The following is a 20,088-nucleotide window of genomic DNA, read 5'->3' as shown; positions in this document are numbered from 1 at the left end:
CCGCAGCACTGACCTGGGCTTGCTGGGGGTCTGCAGCACCCTGCACAGGCACCCGCCGCTGTGGCCAAGTGCTCGGCTGGCAGTGGGGGGGAGGGTTAGGCACAAATAAGAGAAAGGTGAAGCTGCCAGACCTGTCCCTAAGGCCAGGAGGGACAGTGCTGCTCGGGTCCCCGCACCACCAGCTGGTACAGCTGCCCCAGGGTGGGCTCCCAGCTGCTGGAGCAGGGCTGGCAGCACATGCCGACTCCAGCTGTGGGTGCTCCCTCTGTGTCTTTGTACATGCAAAGCTCTACCTCTCAATTTTTCTATTATTCTGGGATTAGGCCAAAGCTTTATTGAATTTGTTGTAGATGATTATATGGGGAATTGAAATTACAAGATAAAATCTGAGGCATTCAGAAAAGGAAATCTTCCTTTTTTTATTCTTTACATGCTCCAGTTAAAATATTTCAAGCTAAATGTTTCTTCCTCCCTAAAATAAATAGCAGTGACCACTTGCACAGACAGGTCAGGCTTCCCCAGGTAGATCCTAGACCAGGGTCTTTGTTACCTCATCCCTTTCTTGATCGTCCTATGGCACCCTGATGTCAGAGCCCAAAGCAAAAGGGAAAGAGCCAAAGGGCTCGTCAGCACAAGCAGCTTTTTGGTTATTACTGGGATGAGCTTACCAACGATGGCATGTCCATCTGAACCTCTTTGTTGTGCCTCTTGTTTTGCTCATACAGACTAGAGTGGCTCAGTGTATGTTGATGATGCTTCAGACAAAAAAAAAAATATCTAATTTAATCCTGAACATGTATGGAGTGCTTTTATAATTCCTTTTTGTTTTTTAAAACTATTCTTAGCAGTGCTCTCCTATCTTTGTTTCTCAGTTGTTTGGACCACTATGTGCGTTCCTTGAAACAGAAAGGAAGAATCAGAATTGTGAAGTCTAATATATTAAAATGTTTTCATGGCTGCTTTAAAATCAAGTCACTGGTAAGAGCTGTGAGCAGCATTTGGTCTAAGTGACTGGTTTCCAAAACTGCTCATATTGCCAGCCATTTCCCAGTACTCATGGGCACTGTATCTCCTCATCCTGGTTGCACATCTGTGTTGCTAAATGAAAGTAATCAGAATCAGCATGAAAATTTAATAAGCTGCATTCTGGCATTGGCCATGTTCTCGATTGTTTTCTGCCTGCAGAAGTCCTCAGACGCTGTCAACCAGAGCAGCTCCAGTGTTTACAAGAACCGATGTTTATTAGCCTCAAATCACCCTCTTTTGGTGGTATTCCAAAACCAGACCAGATCTCTGAATTTGTAGTATTTTCAGGGGGCTGATCAAAGCCAGGCCACAGCCTGAGAAGCTGTAAACCTCATGGCTTTCCTCTTCCAGTCTGAAAATTAGTATGTTTCAGAAGCAGAAAGATCCTCTAACAAATTAGTGGAATTGAAATCTTACAACTTTAGCATGGTAAAGGTTTAAATAATTATGTATTTTGACTTCATGGCAGCTCATCAAGTGCACAGTTGGTTGCATCTACAATCTAGGCAGGGTGTGTCTTACAGTCTTGAGCCTCGTGGCAGTCCCTACTGCCCTTCCAGGAGAAGCAGAATAAAGAGAAAAATGGGAGCAAGTTTTGTACTTGTCCCATTAACCTTTTGGCACAAGAAAAAAGTTTTGAGATTCCCAGCACCACTAGCTGGACCGAGTTTTGGAAATCATGAAGCTATAGCCTGTTTCCTGAAACTTTCTGATCTTATCTGCCAGAGTTTCAGCTCCCTGTCTGCTTTGCTTTCTGGCTTGTAAGTGCTTGTGATTTGGCTCCTGTGTGGGAGTTCAGAGAGGTCTAGCTCAGTTCTGCCCCTCCTTTGGTACGTGGTGCTGGCGTATTTGTTATATTGACCCCAGCAGAGGGATCAATCACCATATGCGTGGCAGGCTTGGGTTTTGGCTCCGGTTTTATGGGGTTGCTTTACTACTTGGTACCAATGTGTCTGGTCTTTTGTCCCCTCCACACTGACATTTGTGCTTCTCAGTGGGACGTAGAAACCCATGTGAACGATCTTTACATCATCACACTGTGCATGTATTTGTTTGCTCACCCTAAGAAATGCAAACGTGGCTAAGAGCACTTCCAGAAGGGATCTTCTCAATGTGTTGAACCACTCGGTGGGTACCTGTAGGGTTTCAGCAGACCACTGCAGACTGCTGAGCGAAGGGAGGGAGACATGGACTCCTGACTGAAAGGAAAGGCTTAGCTCAAAGCTGTTTGCTTCTCCGAGTGTTAAATCTTAATGAAGAGTTAACAAAGAGAGATCACTTGAGTAATTCTTAGTAAAACTCCCATCTCCTTCCTAGGGGAGATGTTTTAAATGGTTTTCTGCTAATTCTCTGAACACTTGAAACTGCATCAAAATGCTCCAGTGAGATTTCCTCTGCCCCCTTACAAAATCAGCAGCTGTCTGCAGTACCCATGGCTGTGGATTAACAAGGCTTTGCAGAGGAGCCCAGCGCGCGCTTGCCGTCCTCAGGAGTGGGTGTGCGATGCTCTGGATTGCTTCCTCTCTGTAGAGTGTCTCAGAGCTGATTAAAAGAAGAAACAGCCTGCCCTCAGCTTGGCGGATGCTCACGCTGCCCTTTGGAGGTAGGAGCGCAGGGGAAGGTGAGGGTGGAAGGACAACCAGGACTACGTGGAGGGATTAGCAGCCAAGCGAGTTGACTGAAACAGCTGCTTCTGAGTCTCACCACGGACCAGGTACGGCCCTGGCGAAAGGGCAAAAAGATTCCTTGTAAGGAAACGGAATCTGTTAGATATCTTGAAGCAAATTATTGCTTTCACACTAGTGTCTTACTAACTCCAAAGAATCTAGTGTGTTTGATGGGTTTTTCTTATTTTCTTTTATTTAACGACAGGAGCTGACATTAATTGGGATGAAGAGTTTCAGCAAGTTAATGCCCCTCAGTCTTGGGCAGTGGTGTGTATATATAAAAACAAGTATCTGATTTGTAGTTGTCTGCGTTCCAAATGCTTAGGCACAACAATTAAAGACGTGGCTGAAGAATTTGAATATGTACGTACTACAGCAGCTCCCTTTCTGAATCAGGACGTACGTAGGCTGTATCTGGAGAGGTGCTAATGGCAGAAGGGTTTGGGTTAGTGTTTCGAGACCTACTTCATGTTCAACTCCTGGGAAAACCAGAAATTAGGACCCTAATGTTTTTTGTGAAAAAGGTCCAGGCAGTATTGGTTGCTTCTATCTATTGCCTGAGATCAGGTTCACTTAAATGCTTGAGGTGTAGGTGCTGCTCTCTAACAACAGATCTATGGAAACATAACCTGTGTCGCTGCCAGCTCTCTGCGCTGGGAGCTGTGACCGAGGTGTGATGCTGTCCGCTCCCCCACGGTTTGCATCGTTTACTTCAGCAGAAAGCCTTATTAATAGGAGCAAAGGCATTTTGGCAAATTTTCTCATGTCCTACTGAAAGATCTGGATCTGGACTGGAACAGTATTTTTGAGCAGTTTCTTCTGTGAAAGTAGAGCTTAATTGCTACTTATGTTCTGCTTAATTATGTTTCACATTTTGGAGCAATCTGTTCAACAAACACAAGTCCTGTGAAATGGAAAGTAGTAATGTTTTGGGTGATACTGTCTCATTTGGGTGGGATCTGTAGTGTATTGAATAGAACTCCTGAGTTGTGCCTGGACCAAAATAATTTGTACTTTTTCTAGTCTTTGCACAGGTGAATTGCCATAATGCGGTGGTGAGGTGTCCTGTCTCCTAATTAATTCCAAATTCACTCCTGCTGTGGATGGTAGCATTGCCTTATGATTACACAGCAAATTGTTTTACACACTGCTGTTTCCAAACAGGAAAAAGTGTATGTGAGTAAACATTTTTTTTTTTCTTTAATAAATGTGAGCAGATCCACACATTTTCAGCTTGGGGGAAATAAATATTTGTTTCTTTGGAAAAAAAAAAAAAAAACAAACCACACACAAGAAACAAACCCAATTCAAAGCTTCATTTTTTAAAAAAAAAGTGATTGTAAGAAACTGAGACTTAAGGCCAAAGTACAAATAATGACTAATTATTATTTTTTAAAAAAAGATCTTTAGCGTGAAATTTCTGTTGTGCAGAGTGTAGGTGCCTGGCTATGAGCATACATATGTTACATTTCTGCTAATTTGCCCTGTAGTTCCCTAATAATGAAGTAAAAACTTATGGATCTGGGTAACTTAATAGAGAAAAAGCTGCAAAGAGCTGCTGCACTGCAAATAAAATGAGACAAGCTGGCCACAAACTTTGTGCAGGTGAGGATGGTTTCTGCCTGTGTTACCATGAAATCTGAACATTTGTAAAAGTAAAATTTGAAATATTTTTCCAAAATGAACTTTTCTAAATCACAGACAAAACTTCCATTTTGTGGCAAATAATGGGTATTTTTATTTATTTTTCCCAACTGGAACATGACCTCTGGAAAAGTGATGTCTCCCACAAACCAATCAGAATTCCAAATAGCTTCAAGTGCCCTCTTTGGGATCTCAGCCCAAGCTGCTCACTCACCCGTGGGTGGCTCAGGCACGGGGGCCACCTGCCCCAGCTGGCACACTGGTGGCTGTGGGGCACTCGCTGGGAAGCAGCAGCCCCTTTTGCTGCCCTGGCTTGGTGGCTGCTGTGGCAGCCTTTTATATCTGAGGCTACGTTTAGGTGCTCCCACCAGCACAGGCGTGCCTTTGGGAAGGCACAGCGAGGCTGTGGATGAGAAGGTAATGCACACACACATTTTCTCTTTCCAAGTGGAAAGTCCCAGTCCAGAATAAAGAAATCTCAGGTGAGGCTGCAGCTTTGTGATCCCCTGCGATCATGACCTTAAACACTGCGTATGTGATGGCGAGTGCTCATTATAAGGGTTTTATGTGGTTTCAGTTGTGTTTGTCCTTGCACCATTGTCTATTTACCTTCCTCTTCTGGATGCCTGCTTAGGTCTTGTGTCGGTTCTGCAGCCGGTGCCAAGTGTAGGTAATCCCACCTGTTCAAAAAAGGTGCCTCTAAGGGGGAAAACAACTTAGTTTTTACCCTGTAGTTAAAACCTACCTGAATGCACAAATACAAAATCCTGGTTTTCCCATAAGGACCCAAGGATAACACGTCCTTGAATTAGGTACTGAACTAATTACTATTTCTGATTGCTTGATTCCTCTGCATTATATATTCATTGACTATTTTTCTTCTAAAAGCCTTTTTCTAACTCAAAGCTAGAGCAAACCAATGTTCATGGAAATCAGTGCAGTAATAAATAAGGGACTTAAAGTCTCTGATTTGCTTTTCAATGAGAAAAAACTCAGAGAATAAGTCCATTTGTAATGCATTGTCTTGGCTCATCAGAGGTTTTTTTGATGAATAACCTATTCCAAGAAAGAAAAAAAGAAAGTTCAGTTACTTAATTTATAATTCAAAAGTCTCCTATGAGTATTTCATTTATTAAATGCCCTCAGAAGAGTTTCTGATATTTGTTCTGAAAAAGCATCATGGCTTGATGGCTTGACATGTTCTGGTTTTCTTTTACCCTTGCTGCTTTGGATTCAAAATCTTGCCTTGGTCCTGGCTCACCCTACATTTCATAATCTGGGGGAGCTCATTTAAGGCCAGTGGCTTAGTGACACGTTTTTGAGGAGATTGCTGCCTCCATATCCTTCATTTCCCCTCTCTGCTCCTTACCAAAACACATGTGGGAGACATCAGTTTAATTTGGGATTGTTGTTTTGGTTTTTTTATCAAGCAGTAATTACTGATCTGAACTTTAGTAGCAGTATAGTAATGAATTTAAACTATTGGATTAATCTGTGAGTGGCTGTGGTAAGAATTTTCTGCCAGGCTAGTTATCCATTAATAAGAAACGGATCTTTAAGAAAACTGATGATGTGGGGCTTTGTGCCCCTTGCGGTAGGCTGAGGCTGTCCCTCTGCTGCCTGTCACGTCCCCAGCTATTAGACTGTCAGGGGAGAGAGACATGTCACTGCAGTTAGACAGTAATTTTTCAGGAAATAGGTTTTGCATGAACGTTTCCTCATTTTCTGTTCTTCACCTCCACCCAGGACCAATTTAAAAAAATAAATTACAAATGATGACTTTTAACAATAGATTATTTTTTTTTTTTCCTTTACTCAGGTGTGACTGAGGGTATCCCAGAGTAACCCCAGCTCTGTCCCAGGCTCCCTGTGTGACTCCGGGCAAATGTCCTGACAGGGGGGCAACTGTCAACCAAACACTCGTGAGCCAGGGCTGCCCAGGCATGCCACAGCCTTGGCACGCAGGAAAAGCTCCTCTGCTCCTCTCTGAGCACTCTTTCTTGACAACTAAAAGGGAAAGAATGCTCTTTATGCTTTCTTCTTTGCCGAGATGGCAAACCTTTTGTGCAGGAACTGTCCCTGCTATGTGTTTGTGCAATGGTGGGGGCCTGACTTCAGGATCACAGATATAACTGATAGAGCCCAGGATCAAGTCAAGCTCCAGAAAGGGAATTACCTTCCGTGAGCTCAGCTGGGTGGTGTAAAGGTCTCAGCCATTAACATTATTGTTACCTGTGATGGTACTCGGTGCTATCCAAATTACATTTTATTACAGCAAGTAAGCTCATCATATTATACTTGTGCATATTAAGTACATAGGCTTGAAATTTGCTAAAGAGCTGTGCATGTCTTAGGTAAAAAGACATCAGCTCTGGATTGGGAAATTGAATTTGGATTGCTGGAGACCAGGACGGGGTTTTCAGGAGTGTCACTCTGTCATCCTGTTGTTGTTCTCTTCCCTGGGTTAGATGTATTTTTTGGTCTGATCAAAGACAGCCATTCTTGTGTCACCTTTTCCAAGAAGAAAACCCTACAAAGTGTGAATAAGCTGATGGAAATGAGGAACACTGATCAGGGTAAGAATACTGCTGAAAGGCTATTCCCCGGGCACACTGAGCTAGACTGTGAAGTGCCGAGAACAGCAGCTTTTTGGAATACTGATCGCCCCCAGCCCTCCCCCCGCTCCCGTTTTTCAGGCAGGTCAGTACTTGACTTTATTTCTGTGGCTGGTTTGCACAGCAAAGGATTCTTGCTAGCTGGAGTTCAGCACCTGCCCCAGATTGAGAGAAAGCCTGACTCTGCAGCACAGAAACGGCTCGGGGAGGGGGGCTGTCTCACAGAGCCTGAGCAGGTGAAAGTCTCTGAAAAGGAGCAAGAATTAATGTGCCTGCATTGTGAATGCTTATCTCCTTTTTGGAAATTGCCCTGGGTTGCTCGGCTTGCTCTATGAGATACGACAGACAACTTGGGACAAGTTGGTGATGTTGCCTTCGAAAAGAAGATTAGTGACCACGTCATGTGTTGGTTCATAGCTGTTCCCTGGGGTTCAATCTGCTTTTCTCAGGCTGATGCTGGTAGGGTAGAAGAAATGCTTTCTGCCATCTGCTGGGTTTTTCCCTGTTGCACCAGCCCTGAGACTTGCTCTTTTCAGCGATTACGCTTCTCTACACAGCTGATTCACAGCTCTTGTTATAAAGCCTTGCGGTGGAGCATGGCGTAGCAGGTGACTGCTTCCCTGCTTGGGAAGCCACGTATCTGCTTTTCTGGGAAAGGGAATGGATGTATGTGTGCATACAACAGCAGTCGTACTAAACCTGATTTGTTATACCAGTGCTAGAGTAGAAAGGAAGCTCAGCAGCATGTACTGCCAGTAGCTCGGGGAATATCGTGAAAGAATCTGGTGCGCTTCCTTCAGATAAGTCAGTTTTTAATGTTTATTTAATCACGTGTCTGCTTGCCATCAGTTCTTCCTGTTGGTCATCATTCAGCCTCATCATTCTGTTACTCTTGGCTGCATTCCTTGGATTGCTCTTTGAAGTATTTGAAGTGGTTTAGAATCAAATACTGTTCTTTCAGCACTGCCTAAATATCAGCCTAGAAAAAAAAACCGAGTCTGCTGTAACTGGAGTGGAGCTTTGTCTTACATGACAGCACAGAACCAAAGTACAAAGTCAGACATATTTGTAACAAGGGAGATGCATTAACTGAGTGTTAATGAAGTTGAAGGGATTTGCATGAAGCAGTGGGAAAGCATGTCTGGATGTATAAGCGTTATTATTCCCATTTTACTGGTGAGGCTTTACAAATTGCCTTTACTCCTTCCTGTTCTGCCGGAGAGCTACTGAGGCATAATTCATTTCAATAGCAGTGCTGGAAATAGATTCGTAAGCAGTTGCATGCTGTGAAACAGCACTCCTGGTTGTAATGCGTTATCATGAGGAAATAATGCTGCTGATGCTATTGATGATCATGACTAGGAGGTTAAAAGAAGCTATCAGTGCTATCAAGCAAGATAGCTTTTTAGGTCGTGTTGCAATTCGTGTTTTAGCTATTCCTCTTCTTGAACGCCCGGGCTCTCCAGTTCAAGTCCTGCTAAGGATGTAAGAACTGATTTGCATAAACCATTTTGTGTTTCTAGCAAAATACTGCAAGTTCTGCAAAACTCCCTTTTCAGGGGAACAGTGTATTCCAATGGTTTTTTCTTTGATTCCCCTAAAGGGAAATGACTTATTGTGAATTCTTCTGCAAGGCCATCAATGTGATGGGAGAATTTTCTTGCTGATCTTGAGATTTTCTGCTGCAGGGCATCTGAGAAGGAGCAGAGAGTTGGGTTTTGGGAGCTGGAGAAAAAGCTTCAGCACCTGTGCCCTTCCAGTCCTACAGTTTAATTGTAACCATGACTCATGAAGTACCACTTGGTGTATGAAAAGGATTGGTTGTGGGTGGTTGTCCTTGGGTTAACTCTTCAGGCAGAGGTTTTCAGGGTCTGAATTTTATATTCATTTTATGGATGTATAATTGTGTTTGAAAAGGAGTAAAGAATCTCCTCTTACACAAATTCCGTTACTGATGATTGGGTAAAAATTGTACAAACTGAAGCCTGGATTGCTGTTGGGGCAGCTGAAGAATTTCTGAAAAACAGCAGAAAACATTGCAAAACACACAAGCAGTGTTGGTGGCAGTTTGGACATGGCCTTAGGCCGTGCCTTTGGTCTAACTTCAGCCTGGACCTGAGCTTGTGAGGTTGAGCAAAATCCATTTTTTTTTTTTATATTTATATGATTTGCAGCACTGAAAACTTTCCAAAGTGCCGTGTGTGTGCTGCTCTGCATGTGGCGCCTGTGCCCCTCAGTACATCCCACCCCAGCCACCCACCATAAAAGGTGTTCAAGGAGATGTTCCTGGGTTTTACTGTGGGAATGGGCACGTCTCCTAACTCACTACCTGGAGCTATGCCCAAACCACCACCAACGAAAGGGACTGCTAGCTATATACCTGTCTACTGAACGAAGGTTGTATATACTTGCAGCAGATAGCACTTAATATTCCAACAAAATGCACAAACTAGAATTAGTCTCAGAAGGTGACTTTGTCAGACTGAGCTATCTTTTGTGCAGAGATGTTTGAATTGAAGAAGTGATGCTGAATGTATTCACAGTTCCATATTAAGAGTAAAATGGAGAGTGCTACCAAGTTCCATGGTACGTAAAATGTATGTATTGTAGGAAATGTATTTGTTTAACAAACCATACAAAAATTATTCGACTGTATAATGACTTAGTATGTATTTTTCATTTTTTCTTTCTTTTCAGTTGGTAATTGGTGTGTTACCAAAATGGCATTTCAATACCTTGTTTCAATGCTAAGTGATGTACTATGTTTCTTATAAAGCACAAAAACAATCAAGAGTATGCTTCTCACTTTCTAGTGTGGATAGTGGAACGTGAGGCTTGATTTGTGGTGTAAATTGTTGTGCTATGACAATGTAAAGAAATGTGACTTGAAACAGCAAGGAGTAACACTGAGAAATGGAACATGCTCATGATATGCTAGACATAAGATCCCTCAAAAGTGAGTAAGATTGAAGTGCACACAAAAAAAGAGGCTGTTCGCCCTGAGAGGCAGCAAGCATGCAGCTCTCCCTCCGCTGGGCAGGTACTGAGATCTCTATTTTTCAATATCCTCCCCCCCCACCCCCTACTACTCAGAGAAGCAGCAAATCACATAATTTGAGGAAGTTTTCCAGCTGACCTAACTAGAGCCTGCCAAGGGCAAAGAAGCTCCCGTTGTAGGCTTTTACCTAGCACCTCCACAACAGATTTGACCCAACAGCAGGACAGTAGTTTTTCCACCAGCTCTATTATGTTTATAGAACAAATCTATTTCTCCTTGAGGGCAGAAGGGTTGTGTTGGGGCTCCTGTATATTGAGAAAACAGAGCTGGCTGAAAACAATCCTGGACCTAAGGACCTATCCCCTCAGTATGTTTGGTAGTGGGGGATTTGTGTATAAAGCTATTCTATTGAGTTCCTTTAACTTCATCCTATCAAACAAGCGAGTAGCCTAGTTCAGAGCCTAGAAAACCTGCCTTCTGAGTTTGAAAGCCTTCCTGATGAACAAGAGACCGAGGCAGCTATACCTCTGGCCTGCTCACTGCCCCATCACACCCTGCAGCACTCCAGTACTCTGGTTTCTAGAAGTAAGACAAACAGGAAAATATCTTCTTTTTACCTTGTACTACAGCTCTGCTCTGCAACAGGATTGGGGTTTTTTGCGTTAAAATGAAGACAACCTGCCATGTTTATTTCCTTACATAACAGGACTGAAATCAAACACTAATGTTGGGGGGGTGTAATGCCTTCCCGGCCAGTGCAACTGCAACAACATAAAATCCACTGCTGTTCAGATAGTTTATGAGTTCTCAGAGGACTGGGCATAAGCACAAACAAATGCAAGCATCTTATTAGCATGCCACTGGTGAAATAGGATTAGGTGGCTGCAAATTCCATCTTTTCTCCATTTTTCTATCATTCTTGCATCTTATTTTGCTACCTTCAAGGTTTGTGCTTGGTTTTCCCTCATCTTTGTTTAGGCTGTGAAGGAAAGAAAACATTTTAAGTTAAAATAAAAAATGCAACTGGATATATAAGGGGTATGCAGGGTCTTATGTTGGCTTCGCTAGTACAGTTTTGTTGCAGCTCACAATGGTCAGGTACAGGTGGGCAGTCCCATTCCATGTACACAGTCCTGATGGTTTAGTTATGGTGTTACCTGCGGTTTGTAAACAGAAAACATCTCAGAAATAACAGAAAACATCTCAGAAATAATCCTCAGAAATTATAAACTGAGTTTCTGCCAATTTATCTTCCTTTTCGTTGATCTGTAGTTGCTCAGAAATTGCTCTATTTCACTGCCCAGAGAGTAATGCATAACCTGGGGGGTTTAGGAAAAAAAAATAAAAATCCTAAGACTCCTTTGGAAAGGGATGAAAAATAAAGTACTCAGTAACTGCTTCTGCAGTGGTAACAACACTAGTTTCTCCTATTTGTACTATTCAATATGCTAAGTAGACATAAGCATATGAATTTGAGATGATGATTAAGAAGTTTTCTGTTAAGCTTATTGAAAAGTGCCATTTTTCAAAAAAGAGCAATTTGGTGTTAAATAGAGACTGTAAACCAAAACCTCTTAGTTATAATTTTAATAGTCTGGAAGGGAATTAATTTTCAATTGAACCCTTGAAAGCTGACTCTGAAGTTTTTCATACAATGAAGAAAACTGTGTTGTTGCAAGAAGCTTTTTTCTATTTCTCTTCTCAGGGGTTTTTTTTTCCTATCTCTATAAAGAGAAAAAGAAAACATTGTTTATATCCAGAATGTATTATCTACAGCCTAAAGTTTTGATAACCCACAAGGTTACTCAATACAGAAAAATAGCTAATCTTTCTCTTTTTTTGCAGCACTTCTATTGTCTTCCTGCTATCTGTTAATCACCTCTGATGCATTTTCATCTTTTCAAGCCCAATATTTACAGTGGGACCTCTCCAGCTCTTTTTATGCATTGATTTCACCCTTTCTAAATCAGGACGCTATTTTTGTGCTTTCTCTAATGACGGCATTTACATCTCTTTGTTCTTATCAATGGAAATTAGTTTGCAGCTAGTGTTAACGTGCAAATTTAGAACTATCCTTGTTAAACTTGAAATGGGAGATTTTTTTTTTTTCCTGTCCTCAGGTTACCCAGCAAAGTGGGTTTTCCCTGGCAGTGGGTGATTTCATGGCTAATGGTTGGACACTTTTGCATCAGCAGAGATTCAGGGCCTCTAAGCAACTTGCTCATTCTTTTTGTTTATTACAAACCTATCTTGGTGAATCAAGAAGGTTAATAAGTCATATGATTATACTGCATGTGGTACAGTAGAGTTTAAATTTTACTAATTGTTTTATATGCTTTCATTAAAGTTTCTAGTATGTACTGCTCTCTGTAGTACGTGTTTTGATCTATGTAAGCGATTTAAATTCATGGTTTGTAGGCTCTTTGCTGTTGAGACCAGCTTCTCATGTAAGTATTCCTGAAGTTTCAGTTCAAAAGGGGAAAGTGTGGAGGTGTCTGTAGTCACTGATCTATGAACCGTGTCCCTGTACAAGCAGTCAGGCAGGCAGGGTTCAGTTCTGTTACTGATTGCCTCATGCGATTGTTCTCAGTATCACCATTACTCTTGCACTGCAGCAGCCAACTGAATCATCCCCTGTAGTTTTCTTTGTTGGTCTTGATTTTTGCTTTAGTTGTTCCTTTCTCAGGCTGAGGACAGCTGAACCAGAGTTAGTGAGGCCAAGCACCAAGACTCAGCAATACTGTCTGACCAGGCATTTTTACATCTTGTAGTGATGCTGTTGGGAAGCAATGTTCTAATACTTGCTTCTGCCATTTTTTTTCTTGCGGCCAGATGTTTTATTAAATTCTCCAATGCACAGTAAATTCTCTCTATTCCTGTCGAGTTTAACAACCAGTCCCAAAGATTTTTTCATTTCTTCTAGTTATGCACCTGTTGAGCAAGCTGAAAGTAGAAACCTCAGAGTGAGAATAATGAAAGAAGGTTCAACCCCTCCAACAGCTTAATGATGTGATGTGTAGTGCGTGTAAGCTGCCTCCTTAAATGTCCCAGAACAAAAACGCGTGCTCACTTCTAAATGTGTTTTGGGTTTTTTTTATTTAAAGGGAAAGTGTTGAGCATGAGGATTATTTAAATGGCTTTAAAGAATTCATGGTGGAATTTCTTGGCCTTAAGGTTTCAGGTAGAAGCCTTGAGTTGGTCATAGCCTGCTCGAGGGTTTGCAGAGGTGGTTGGCTGCAAGATGGATTCAGCTGGAGAATGAGGTCTTGGCATTCTCGGTCTATGCAGAGAAAAAGAATGACTGGTGCATTATGTGAGCTTAGACAGTCTTCATACACTGCTTTTCCTGTCACCTCCTCTACAGAGAAACACGCAGCAGTGAGAATCGCTCAGTTTTGGTGCCAACTTGATGCTAGTGTCCATTAGGGGGATATAGATGCACCATCTGTGGGCTAAAATGCACTGGCTGGTGTGTGAGAGGGGACCGGGTGGGCTTTGTGGGCAGCAGCAGGAGGCAAGACACTGCAGAGCCGATGGTGTGGTGAGAAGGTGTTGAAGAAGGTTTGGGCAGCTGGAGGCACAGACTACATGGAAATGAAGGAAATAGATGCCAGGTGGACTGAGGGCAGGAGCTGCCCAGGCTGTGGAGGTAGGGCCAGGGAGACACAGGTAGTAATATTCTGATGAAAACTCGTGCCTGTTGCAGGTTAATGCAGATTATACTGTGTACCCAATTCTCCAGTAAAAGAAACTGATGCTGTGAGAAGCCACATGCGTATATGTAAAAGAGGGGGTTTAAAACTTTTAACCTAATTTGCTAATGAATTTTTTTCCAGGGGACATGAGAATAGTATAAAATGACTGTGTTGCAAGTGAAATGACTGCAAAGAGCAATAATTAGTCTTCCAGACACACCTGAGACTTCTTCACTCTTACTAATATTTTTTTTTTTCATTATTTCTACAATTGTCAAAGAGCTAAGCTGTGGAGGGGAAGCAGAAGGCTGCGCGCCCTTCTTGTTGCCCCTCAGTAGACTTAAAAAAAATTGCATGTGAAGTCTTCCTTATCCGAGTTGCTAGGATCACTGTTGCATTGCTGTCTTGCTGTATGCATGGATGCTTGTATGACTGCATGCACGCTTCACTTCACATGCTGCTCAGAGTTTCATGGCCATGCAGGGGACAGCAAGCTCTGACTTCCTTTTCTGCCTCTTGGGGTAAGGGAAAGAGGCAATTCAGGGGAAAAGTGTAAAATATACCTGGAAACAATCCTGCAGTTACTGGGAAAAGTGATCCTCTGGCATTTGCAGAACACCTCCAATGTCCCTTTTAAAGTTAACAAAAGACAAAGCTGTGTATGGTTGTCACTTTCTTTTTGTTAAATTTTTTTCTCACTTTTTCCTAGACCCTGCCCGATGGTTTTACGTGTATCAGAGAGGTAAAATTTAAACCAGTTTGACTCTATTGATCATATAATTTTTGTAGCAAAAGTTTCTTAAGCTAGGAGCTTTCTTAAGTTTCTTTAGCATACACACAGAGCTGAGTTTATTCTTACTTCCACACTGGCAGCAAACAAAATTGAAGGTGCTTGATAACTTCCCAGTTCCTGGGTAAGGCTGCAGCCTGGGGAGCAGCTGAGACCCCTCTGAAGTCACTCCCATCTTTTACTCAGTCTCCAAGTACTTCTGTGTGCAGTGCTTTATCATCGCATGACGTGCTAAGTCAAGTACTTAGCAATTCAGGTAGTCTCCACGTAAAGCTTTGAGATGGTATTAGTGGGAATTTTCCTAAAATAATCAGAGGGAAATGATTTTCTAACCTTTCTAATGAGTCATGCAAATTCACCTGGAGGAAAGCACTTGTCCCAAAAGCACATTTTCTGCAGCATCCCCATGGAAAAGCAGCAAAGCATCCAGCAAGCTTTCAGTAGTTTTCCACCTGCTTTGACAAGTTGCTTTCCTTATAAATGATAGGTGGGAATGTGCAAGGAAAAGTGAAAAGAAAGTGTGGTCCCAGGTAAGGTCCTTCCAGTGCGCTGGACACCCTGCTGTCTCTTGCCCTGGGAATGGCCACAGCAAAGCTATCTCTAATGATGAGCGGGGTTAATACAGTGTCTGCAGAAACATTTAAAGTCAAATTTGACATTGTGTATTTCATGTTCATGTGGTTGTACCTGGTCTTAGTCATATGCCAGAAAGACATTCTGGAGGTACCTGTGGCCTCTGAGTATTTTTGCGCCTTTTTCAGAGTATAACCTTGTTCTAACTTCCCTGTGTAAAATTGTGAAACTAATTAAATGATTATAGAGGCAGAGGAATTTTATGTTTTTTATAGATGATCGCAAGGATTGGCCAAGAAATCTTCAATTATTATTATTTTATTAAATCTCAAAATTGTATACACTATTGGTTTTCACGTAACTTTTCTCTGCAGCTGGTGGTGTTGAAGGTTCACACAGGCAGAACAACCTTGCTAAGCTTGACTGTTTGTGTAGTGAATTTGTTGTTGCTGATTTAATGGTGAAAATGGACCTGAAGGACTCAAAAAATCATTTCAGGAAAAGGGAGAAGATAAGGAGACGTTGGTTCCTTTTTGCTTTATTGGCTGGAGAGCATCCCTTTGGTAATTAAAATTGAACAGCCCTTTATTAATAAATTATTATTAATAATAATAATGCCTGGTTGGAGAGATCAATTAAGTGTTTAATATTTGATACAGCAGTAGGTATCTTAGTGCCTTTTTTTAATTGATGTTTGCCATGAGCACGTTTTACTTAACCCTTTTTTAGGATTCATAGATGTGCATACAGACGTTTTTCAGCTCCAGCCGAGCTGTCATTCCACCACGCCAGCCTTGGTGATTTGCAAGTATTTGCCAGGTGGGATCACTTAGAGGCCAACACTTGGATTTTTGTCGTGGTAGAAGCACATGGAACTGCACAGAAATACTTTGGCTGTTCCAGATCATGGAGCTGTACTTGGTAGCTGCCCCTGCCCCAGGGATCTGGAGCCACAGACCTCAAAGGACTTCACAAAAGCAGCATTTCCAGCAGCTCCTGCCTACACCAGTGGGATGCAGGGTGCACCAGTAATACAGCTCTTGCCAAAACTTTCTGCCGTAAGGAGCATTTATGGACTCAGGCCCTTAGTTACTTCTCTTCATGAAATTTTCAAATATTTGCAATTGCTTTCCCGCAGTCAGGATCTATTTCCTGCGAGATCTGCCCAAGCAAGCATTCTGTCTGGAGATTAATTTCAAACATGTTGTGGATAAACTAGAGTTAATTTTTTCTTCAGGTCCTTGCTCCTAAAATATAGCTAATGTTTTTTTAATAAAAATAAGATGCAGTCTAATAATTCTTGCACATAATTTAATCCCCTTCTGCTGTATTTGTAAAATTACCCCTTTTATCTAATGTTGTCAGTTTTACTATTAACACTGGGCACATTAGATGTTTTTACGTCTTGATTTTTTTTTACTTTAACAAAAAGTGAATTTATTATAAGCAACGTGTTTTCAAAATCCTTCCATTAGCCACAGAGCCTGGTGTTACATGGCTTCACCTTGCAGCCTTTGAAACCAGGGGACAGGGTCATTTGCATTTTTATTAAATCATCATTTACACCCCCCTTTAAACTGTGTTTTAGGCCTTGGGTTGTCCTTGTCCAGCCCTAACGATGCAATGAGACATTGCTATTGCTTGTTTGCCAGGCACGCAGGGTGGAGCGGTGGAAATGCTGCAGTATTTTGGGTGGCCGCTGTGGGAAGGGTTTTTTGATGTTTCTTGTGTTTCACAAGGGAGTTTGGCCCAGTGAACCCAACCCTGTGCTTTTGCACAAGGTGTTGCTTGTGTAAAGGTGGCTGCTAGTGGGAGGAAGGACAGGCATGTTAACAAATTTGGGCCCAAATGGCTGTTCAAACCCAGAGCTGAGAAAGCAGCAGGTAAATAACACCTAATTGTTCCCTATTTTATAGCACACAAATACGACTTTGGCATTGTCTATCACCAATTTAATCTGTTCCGCTTCTGAGGGAAGAATTGTTGGATCCAAAGAATACTTACTAGGCTTTTTTTGTATGGAAATAGCTTGCTAAAGCAAATACTAGTAGGTGTCCTGTCAACAGAGGATTTTAGGACTTCAGTGCTGACAGAAGCACGTCACCTGCCCTCTGCTGCTGGTGCTGCCGGTTACTGGCTGGACTCTGCACATTTAGGAACTGGGTTTGGACAGTGCCTCTGTTCGTGTAGCTGCCTTGGATGTGCATCACCTTACCTGTACATTTTTAAGGTAAATTGCCAATGAAACAATGTTTTCCTTAACATAGGAGATAAATGTGCCTGTGTCCAATGGAACTGAAAGAGCTGGAAAAAATAAAATATTGGAGCAGGTCATTTTCCTTCAAAATCAATAGATTTCTTGTCTCTACAATAGGTAAAAGGACTGAGTCCCTCTGCCTGGTGCTCTGATGGAGAACAGTAGTCAGCTGTGGTTGAAAATCTGTTTCCCTCAATGATGAAAACAATGTTATCCATAGGCATGTAGATGTACAAGACAGCTTCTACATGTCTAGGCTTAAATTACTGCAGTTTATCGCTTGGAGAAATGCAAATTCCGTTTGGCAAAGTTTACAGCAGTTAAACACAGGGCCAGCTGTAGGCAGTCTAAGTATGGAAATCTTCAAGTTGTAAAAATAACAAAAGGTAAAATTGGAACAAATATGAAAGGATGTATAAACCATGCCTCGTTAAGTAATTTCCAAAGTGTATTCAATTAAAATATTGATCTACTCTAATGAAAATTCATTCTCTGCTCTTGAGCAAGCAGCAGAGAAATGAAATACAGTATCTTTCATTAGCAACAATCCATAAAATATGCATGTACATGCAAGTACGTCAGGATTATTTTTCTTTGTGAAGTGAAGCCACTATTTATTTTGCCTGATATACAAAATGTGCCTGTCCTACAGGTTAAGCAAATAGAGATGATGTTTTGCACAAAAGTGCAAAATTAAGTAATTATTACAACCTGGACCTACTTTGGAGTAAGATTACCACATGCATTTCTACATTTCTACCAGACTCAGACTTTGTACCCAGCCATAAAAATAGGGCCAGAGGCAAATTTTAAATCAGAAAGTGCTACTTCCCATTCCTCCAGTTTTAAACACATTGCAGCAAAAAACAGGTAAGCAAATGCGCAAACATGTTCTGCACTGGCTAAACGGTGCAGGTGATTTTAAACCTACGACCCAACTAGCTGCAACAGTCTAGTGTGGAAGGGATTAGTCCAGATGCTATTTCAGCAAGTGCTGGAGCTGGAAAAAAAAAAAAAAAAAAAAAAAAAAAAAAGAAAAAATCTTTTATCAGTACCTGCAAGCAGGAGAAACCTCCTGTTTTAGTTACTGAGTCCACCTAAATGATAAGCACAGGTACCCCAACAATAATAATAATAATCATGTTTTGAGATCCATAATAATAAATTTTTACCTATTTTCTAAGTTTTAAGTTTTTACTAACCAGCTGTATGGTACCCAGACCCTGAGGTGAGTGTTTGCAGTGGGCAGGGCAAGGGAATAGTTCCAGCTCAGAAGGGATGCTGTAAGCAACAGCAGCTGGTCACACCTGTCGCCTGAGCTGGGGAGGTGATGACATGCGTGCCTTGCAGTGTCTGCTGTCAGTGCTTAGGTCTGTTTGTGCACTTGCAAATTGAAGGAGAAGAAAATTAAACAAGTGGCATGCCTGTTTCTCACGTTCAAATTTCTCAGGGTGTTCAGCAAGCTGTAATCAAGGCAAAACTGAGGAAGAACATGATATTAGATAAAATATCTTATCGTGCTTTCCTAATAAAACTAAATTTTCATGTATCTATTTATATATACTTCTGCCTGCACTCACCACCGTAAAGTGAGCTTCAGTTTAATAAAACTTCAATATTTATAAATGAAAGGGCTCATATTTCATACAGAGGCATCGCTGAAGAGCTGGGATGGAATGATCTGGTGTGGTAATGAAAATGTAAATAAGAGGAAATAAGATATACGTGCCAAAAGGCAAGGGCAGATGAGGAGGGACAGTCTCCTTTTTTACCACTGATGGTACTGTGGTTAAAGGGAGTCAGAGAATGGAAGAAAAAGGTTTAAAAGAGCTGACTTCAGAGAAAACACTGAAAGGAAAACAAATAATAACAAAAAAGTCTTTTGGGAGGGTGGCTACTATTGAGTTGGACATGATCCATTTGCAGAGAAAAGCAGTTTGTGCCCTTGGGTCTCCAGCGGCAGGTGCCTCCTGCCCTACAGTATGTGCTGCCCTCTGGACCGTGGCCAGGGACGCGGAGGGATGAGCAGGGACACTGCTGGAGGGAAACCTTGGAATTTGGGATGCCAACGGAGAAAAGCTTAGATGTAAATGTTGGATGAACACAAGGGAGGGAATGTTTGATCTACAAGGCCTATTAATGTGAAGTAGTTAGTCTTAAAATAAGACTTATCTTTAAAAACATATATTATCATGAAACACTGTGGAAAATAGCTCTTTGTTGGCAAGTGATAGACAAAATAACCTGATAGGGTTTTTTTATTTATTTTCTGTGGCGAGGCTCCAAGATACATACATCCAGGGCTGCTCTGTTGCACTGGGGCATGTTCCACTGAAGGAACAATTTCTACCACTTGCAGAGTGTGTTTACTGGAACAATGTTGTTCTGGTATCATTTTGAGTGTCCCCTTGGCCAGATCTAAAGCTGCACAAGATTCTTTTTTGTGAAGTTTCAAAATATTGCCCTTGGGAAAGTAAGAGGAAGCAGATGAAAGGATTAACCCACAGGGAACCGTCAGATCCTCTTCAGAGGCAGAGATTAATGTTGGTCTGGAATAGAGAATGGAAGGGAAAAAATATAGCATCCCTTTGAAAGGGATGAATTTTTCATAATTTCCTTTCTGCGGTTTGTTATAAAGGAAAGAGCCACATTTCTCAGCATGGGAAATAGAATTAAATCTACAACAATAATCTGGCTTATTTTTAATATAGAAATATCTGCCCTGTGGGACCAAAGCTCATGAACTGATTGTTGGAAAAAACTATTCTTGCAGGACAAGCTGAAGAAGATGAATTGCACTCTTTTGAAATAATGATTCATTGA

The 20,088-nt window shown here is 41.7% G+C and overlaps 1 protein-coding gene across 3 annotated transcripts in view; it reads left to right on the top strand.

Annotated features, from left to right (window-relative positions):
- KCNIP1 (potassium voltage-gated channel interacting protein 1) overlaps positions 1-20,088 on the top strand; it is a 436,769-nt gene that overhangs the window by 396,172 nt on the left and 20,509 nt on the right. The window lies entirely within an intron of this gene.

Source organism: Falco cherrug, chromosome 8, assembly GCF_023634085.1.
Source record: "Falco cherrug isolate bFalChe1 chromosome 8, bFalChe1.pri, whole genome shotgun sequence".
Classification (NCBI taxonomy): domain Eukaryota; kingdom Metazoa; phylum Chordata; class Aves; order Falconiformes; family Falconidae; genus Falco; species Falco cherrug.
The sequence above is the reverse complement of the archived record's forward strand: the minus strand, read 5'-3'. Positions and strand labels throughout refer to the sequence as shown.